Source organism: Arachis hypogaea, chromosome 19 (assembly GCF_003086295.3).
Source record: "Arachis hypogaea cultivar Tifrunner chromosome 19, arahy.Tifrunner.gnm2.J5K5, whole genome shotgun sequence".
Taxonomy (NCBI): Eukaryota; Viridiplantae; Streptophyta; class Magnoliopsida; order Fabales; family Fabaceae; genus Arachis; species Arachis hypogaea.
Genome location: NC_092054.1, coordinates 35,149,799 through 35,155,493, shown reverse-complemented (window position 1 = coordinate 35,155,493; position 5,695 = coordinate 35,149,799). Strand labels below are relative to the sequence as shown.

General features: G+C 33.9%; 1 non-coding gene across 1 annotated transcript; it reads left to right on the top strand.

The window, feature by feature from the left end:
* Positions 1-707: 707 nt before the first annotated feature.
* On the top strand, positions 708-815 carry LOC112780876 (small nucleolar RNA R71). The gene has a single exon (XR_003191684.1). It is a non-coding gene; the product is annotated as a small nucleolar RNA R71 (small nucleolar RNA).
* The last annotated feature ends 4,880 nt before the right edge of the window (positions 816-5,695 follow it).

Here is a 5,695-nt window from a genome sequence, read left to right as displayed (position 1 = left end):
TGGGAGAGTACTAGGAGGAGTTTCAGTGACTCTTTTACTCAGCTGGCCCACTTGTGCCTCCAAATTTCTAATGGAGGACCTTGTTTCATTCAAGAAACTTACAGTGGCCTTAGATAGATCAGAGACTATATTTGCTAAGCTAGATGGATTCTGCTCAGAATTTTCCGTCTGTTGCTGAGTAGATGATGGAAAAGGCTTGCTATTGCTAAACCTGTTTCTTCCACCATTATTAAAGCCTTGTTGAGGCTTTTATTGATCCTTCCATGAGAAATTTGGATGATTTCTCCATGAGGGATTATAGGTGTTTCCATAGGGTTCACCCATGTAATTCACCTCTGCTATTGCAGGGTTCTCAGGATCATAATCTTCTTCTTCAGAAGATGCCTCTTTAGTACTGTTGGATGATTCCTTCAATCCATTCAGACTCTGAGAGATCATATTGACTTGCTGAGTCAATATTTTATTCTGAGCCAATATGGCATTCAGAGTATCAATTTCAAGAACTCCCTTCCTCTGAGGCGTCCCATTACTCACAAGATTCCTTTCAGAAGTGTACATGAACTAGTTATTTGCAACCATGTCAATGAGTTCTTGAGCTTCTGCAGGCGTTTCTTTAGGTGAATGGATCCACCTACAGAATGGTCCAATGACATCTTTGATAATTCAAACAGACCATCATAGAATATGTCTAGAATGGTCCATTCTGAAAGCATGTCAGAAGGACACCTTTTGGTCAGTTTCTTGTATCTCTCCCAAGCTTCATAGAGGGATTCACCTTCGTTTTGTCTGAAGGTTTGAACATCAACTCTAAGCTTACTAAGCTTTTGAGGAGGAAAGAACTTGGCTAAGAAAGCCGTGACCAGCTTATCCCAAGAGTTCAGGCTATCCTTAGGTTGATAATCCAACCATATTCTAGCTCTGTCTCTTATAGCAAACGGGAAAAGCATAAGCCTGTAGACCTCAGGATCAACCCCATTGGTCTTAACAGTATCACAGATCTGCAAGAATTCAGTTAAGAACTGAAAGGGATCTTCGGATAGAAGTCCATAAAACTTGCAATTCTGTTGCATCAGAGAAACTAGTTGAGGTTTCAGCTCAAAATTGTTTGCTCCAATGGCAGGGATTGAGATGCTTCTTCCATGTAAATTGGAATTAGGTGCAGTAAAGTCACCAAGAATCTTCCTTGCATTGTTATTATTTTCGGACATGTCTCCTTCTTTTTCAAAAATTTCTGTCAGATTTTCTCCAGAGAATTGTGCTTTAGCTTCCCTTAGCTTCCTCTTTAGAGTCCTTTCAGGTTCAGGATCAGCTTTAACAAGAATGTTCTTATCCTTGTTTCTGCTCATATGAAAAAGAAGAAAACAGAAAAGAAAATATGGAATCCTCTATGTCACAGTATAGAGATTCCTTTATGTGAGTAGAAGAAGAAAAGAATAGAAAAAGAGAAATTCGAACACCAAGGGGAAAAGAGGGTTCGAATTTTGAGACGAAGAGAAATATTAGTAAATAAATAAAATAATTAGAAAGAGATGAGGGGGAGAGAATTTCGAAAATTAAATAAATTAAAATGAAAGTATTTTTGTTTTTAATTTAAAATCAAAGTTAGAATTCGAAAATTAGAAAGAAAAATGAAATTAATTTAAATTGAAATTTAAAATAATTAGTTAATTAAAATTGAATTTTGAAAAAGAGGGATGTTATTTTCAAAAATTAGAGATAGAATTAGTTAGGTAGTTTTGAAAAAAGATAAGAATCAAACAAAAAGATAGGATTAGTTTGAAAATGATTTGAAAATCAATTTTTGAAAAGATAAGAGGTTAGAAAAGAAGTTAGAAAAGATTTTGAAATTGATTTTGAAAAGATGTGATTGAAACTTATTTTGAAAAAGATTTGAAAAGATTTGATTTTGAAATTAAAGTTGATTACTTGACTAACAAGAAACTAAAAAGATATGATTCTAGAGTTTAAATATTGAATCTTTCTTACTAGGCAAGTAACAAACTTAAAATTTTTGAATCAATCACATTAATTGTTAGCATTAATTTCGAAAATTATGAAAAAGATTTTTGAAAATTAATTTTGAAAATTAATTTTGAAAATTTCGAAAATTAAGAAAGAAAAATGAGAAAGATTTTATTTTTGAAAAAGATTTGAAAACGATAGAATTTTTAAATTGAAAGTTTGATTTGACTTATAAGAAACAACTAGATTTTAAAAATTTTGAAAAAGTCAACTCAAATTTTCGAATTTGATGAGAAGAAAAAGGGAAATATATTTTTTTGATTTTTGGATTCTTAATGATGAAAGAGAAAAACATCAAAAAGATTCAAAACATGAAAATTATGAATCAAAACAAGAAAAATATACAAGAACACTTTGAATGCAAAGATGAACACCAAGAACACTTTGAAGATCATGATGAACATCAAGTATGTATTTTTGAAAAATTTTCAATAAAAGAAAACATGCAAGACACCAAACATAGAAATTTTCAAACTTTAAACACTAAAAAATTAAAAATGCATATAAAAAACTAGAAAAAACATAAAACAAGAAATTTTAAAGATCAAACAAGAAGACTTGTCAAGAACAACTTGAAGATCATGAAGAACAAGAAAGAAACTCAATGCATGTGTTCTTCAAAAATTTAAGAAAAGTTAAAAGCATGCAATTGACACCAAACTTACAATTAGACACTAGACTCAAACAAGAAACATCAAATTATTTTTTTATTGTATGATTTTGTTAAATTTTTTTGGTTTTTTCGAAAATTATTTTGGGAAAAACGAAAAAGAAACTTTTTTTTGTATTTTTTTCGAAAATAAGAAATAAAAAATTTAAAATTAAAATAAAATTACCTAATCTGAACAACAAGATGAACCGTCAGTTGCCCAAACTCGAACGATCCCCGGCAACGGCGCCAAAAACTTTGTGCACAGAAATCGTGACGGTTCCAGTCCTTGGTAACGACGCTAAAAACTCAATACGCACGTTCATAATCTTAATTCTTTGTCACAACTTCGCACAACTAACGAGTAAGTGCACTGGGTCATCCAAGTAATAAACCTTATGTGAGTAAGGGTCGATCCCATGGATATTGTCGGCTTGAAGCAAGCTATGGTCACCTTGTAAATCTCAGTCAGGCGGATTCAATTGTTTATAGAGATTTAATAATTAAAAGATAAATAAAATATAAAATAAAGATAGTGATACTTATGTAATTCATTGATGAGAATTTCAGATAAGCGTATAGAGATGCGTTCGTTCCTCCTGAACCTCTGCTTTCCTATTATCTTCATCCAATCATTCATACTCCTTTCTATGGCAAGCTGTATGTTAGGCATCACCGTTGTCAATGGCTACATCCTGTCCTCTCAGTGAAAATGGTCCAATGCACTGTGACTGCATGGCTAATCATCTGTCGGTTCTCGATCATACTGGAATAGGATCCATTGATCCTTTTGCGTCTGTCACTACGCCCAGCACTCGCGAGTTTAAAGCTCGTCGCAACCATCCCTTCCCAGATCCTACTCGGAATACCACAGACAAGGTTTAGACTTTCCGGATCTTAAGAATGGCCGTCCATGGATTCTAACTTATACCACGAAGATTCTGATTAAAGAATCCCAAAGATACTCATTCAATCTAAGGTAGAACGGAAGTGGTTGTCAGGCACGTGTTCATAGGTTGGGAATGATGATGACTGTCACGATCATCATATTCATATTGAAGTGCGAATGAATATCTTAGAATCGAAATAAGATTGAATTGAATAGAAAAACGATAGTACTTTGTATTAATTCATGAGGAACAGCAGAGCTCCACACCTTAATCTATGGTGTGTAGAAACTGTACCATTGAAAATACATAAGTGATGGAGGTTCAGGCATGGCCGAATGGCCAGCCCCCAAGTCTAAGGAAAAACGTTCCAAAGATGTCTAATACAATAGTAAAAAGTCCTATTTATGCTAAACTAGTTACTAGGGTTTACAGAGATAAGTAAATGATGCAAAAATCCACTTCTGGGGCCCACTTGGTGTGTGCTTGGGCTGAGCATTGAGCTTTACACGTGTAGAGGCTTCTCTTGGAGTTGAACGCCAGTTTGTAACCTGTTTCTGGCGTTTAACTCCAGAATACAGCATAGAACTGGCGTTGAACGCCAGTTTGCGTCATCTAAACTCGAGCAAAGTATGAACTATTATATATTTCTGGAAAGCCCTGGATGTCTACTTTTCAACGCAATTAAGAGCACGCCATTTGGAGTTTTGTAGCTCCAGAAAATCCACTTTGAGTACAGGGAGGTCAGAATCCAACAGCATCTGCAGTCCTTCTTCAACCTCTGAATCTGATTTTTGCTCAAGTCCCTCAATTTCAGCCAGAAAATACCTGAAATCACAGAAAAACACACAAACTCATATTAAAGTCCAGAAAAGTGAATTTTATTTAAAAACTAATAAAAATATACTAAAAACTAACTGAATCATACTAAAAACTATGTAAAAATAATGCCAAAAAGCGTATAAATTATCCGCTCATCACAACACCAAACTTAAATTGTTGCTTGTCCCCAAGCAACTTAAGATCAAATAGGATAAAAAGAAGAAAATATACTATAAATTCCAAAATATCAATGAAACTTAGCTCCAATTAGATGAGCGGGACTTGTATCTTTTTGCCTCTTGAATAGTTTTGGCATCTCACTTTATCCATTGAAGTTCAGAATGATTGGCATCTATAGGAACTCAGAGTTCAGATAGTGTTATTGATTCTCCTAGTTCAGTATGTTGATTCTTGAACACAGCTACTTTATGAGTCTTGGTCGTGGCCCTAAGCACTTTGTTTTCCAGTATTACCACCGGATACATAAATGCCACAGACACATAACTGGGTGAACCTTTTCAGATTGTGACTCAACTTTGCTAAAGTCCCCAATTAGAGGTGTCCAGAGTTCTTAAGCACACTCTTTTTTTGCTTTGGACCTTGACTTTAACCTCTTAGTCTCAAGTTTTCACTTGACACCTTCACGCCACAAGCACATGGTTAGGGACAGCTTGGTTTAGCCGCTTAGGCCAAAATTTTATTCCTTTAGACCCTCCTATCCACTGATACTCAAAGCCTTGGGTCCTTTTTATTTACCCTTGCCTTTTGGTTTTAAGGGCTATTGGCTTTTTGCTCTTGCCTTTTGGTTTAAATAGCTTTTGGCTTTTTCTGCTTGCTTTTTCTTTTTCTATTTTCTCTTTTTTTCGCTATTTTTCTTTTTTTGCAAGCTTTTGTATTCATTGCTTTTTCTTGCTTCAAGAATCATTTTTATGATTTTTCAGATTATCAAATAACATTTCTCCTTTTTCCTTATTCTTCAAGAGCCAACATATTTAACATTTATAAACATCAACTTCAAAAGACATATGCACTATTCAAACATTCATTCAAAAAACAAAAAGTATTGTTACCACATGAAAATAATTAAACTAGTTTCAAGGATGAATTTGAAACCATGTACTTCTTGTTCTTTTGTTTTTAGAACATTTTTTCATTTAAGAGAGGTGATGGATACATATTCATAACTTTAAGGCATAGACACTTAGACACTAGTGATCATATAGTAAAGACACAAACATAAATAAAGCTCAAAAATCGAAAAAATAGTAAAATAAATAGACAAGGAGATTAAGAAATGACTCCACCTTAGTGAGGG